Source organism: Centrocercus urophasianus, unplaced genomic scaffold, assembly GCF_019232065.1.
Source record: "Centrocercus urophasianus isolate 14NV4802_14NV808 unplaced genomic scaffold, USGS_Curo_1.0 seq_126, whole genome shotgun sequence".
Taxonomy (NCBI): domain Eukaryota; kingdom Metazoa; phylum Chordata; class Aves; order Galliformes; family Phasianidae; genus Centrocercus; species Centrocercus urophasianus.
In genome coordinates this window covers 13,777-15,138 of record NW_024884431.1, presented here as the reverse complement: position 1 = coordinate 15,138, position 1,362 = coordinate 13,777, and positions in this window count along the sequence as shown.

Here is a 1,362-nt window from a genome sequence, read left to right as displayed (position 1 = left end):
CCATTCCCATTCCCATTCCCATTCCCATTCCCATTCCCATTCCCATTCCATTCCCATTCCCATTCCCTCCCCATTCCCATTCCCATTCCCTCCCCATTCTCATACTCTCAGCTCTTGCCCCACTGTGTGCACAAAACATTTTCACCCCATTCCCATTCCAATTTCTCTTCCAATTCCCTCAGCCCCTACCCCACTGTGTGCAGGCCCTGTGCCCACCCCATTCCCATTCCCATTCCCATTCCCTCAGCCCCTGCCCCACTGCACGTATGCTCCATGCCTGCTCCATTCCCAATCCATCAGCCCATCCCACTGTGCACATAACATCCCCGCTGCATTCCCATTCCCATTCCATTCCCATTCTCATTCCCTTTCCCTCAGCTCCTGCCCCACTGCGTGCACACAACATTCCCACTTCGTTCCCATTCCCACTCCATTCTCATTCCCATTCCCAGCAGCCAAACCCTATTTTACCAGGACCCCCCCAGGCTGCAGCACAGCACTGGCCGGTCCAGATGGAGACAAACCAGTGCTAAACCAGTTTGTGGAGCACAAGGCAGCCGGTCCTGCAGGTGCTGCACGGCTCTGCGCTGAGCACCGCGTGGGGCAGAGGTGTGGGGCTGTGACTGCAGGGAATGAGCTGTAGAGCTGGGAGTGCTCACGGGATGGGAAACGCTCTCTTGTTTGCACTGCTGGGTGCAAAGGGGGTTGGGGGAGGGCTCTCTGGGTGAGGGTTTGCTACGGACGCGGCGTTGCTCTTTAGTCCCTGTAACCTCCCGGGAGCCCTCGAGTGGTTCCTGCAGTGCAGCCGTCCCAAAAACTCAACGCAGGGGATGCGTGGCACCATCCCACCCCCAAACCCAGGGGATGGGCCCACGGCCCCACTGCCTTCTGCTCTGTCTCGTGGGATTCCCCCCTCTCCTGACTCAGCGTTTGCTTTGCCCTCTGCAGGGCTGAGTTCTACCTGAGCTTCTCCATGAGCAAAACTCCATGCTCTGGATGCCCACCACCCCATACCCACCACCCCATACCCACCACCCTACACCCACCACCCCATACCCACCACTCCGTCCCCAAAACCTCACGCACTACAATAAACACCCAACACCCCATTCCCAGCACCCCACACCTGACACCCAACACCAAACACCCCAAACCCAACACCCCATACCTGGCACCCCATGTACAAACCCTAAACACCCAACATCCCATACCCAGCACCCCATATACAACACCCCATCCCTAACGCTCCATACCCAAGACACCATTTCCAACACCATACCCCCACCACCCCATGCCCATCACCCCATTCCCACCGCCCCATACCCAACACCCTACACCAAACACCCCAAACCCAACACCCCA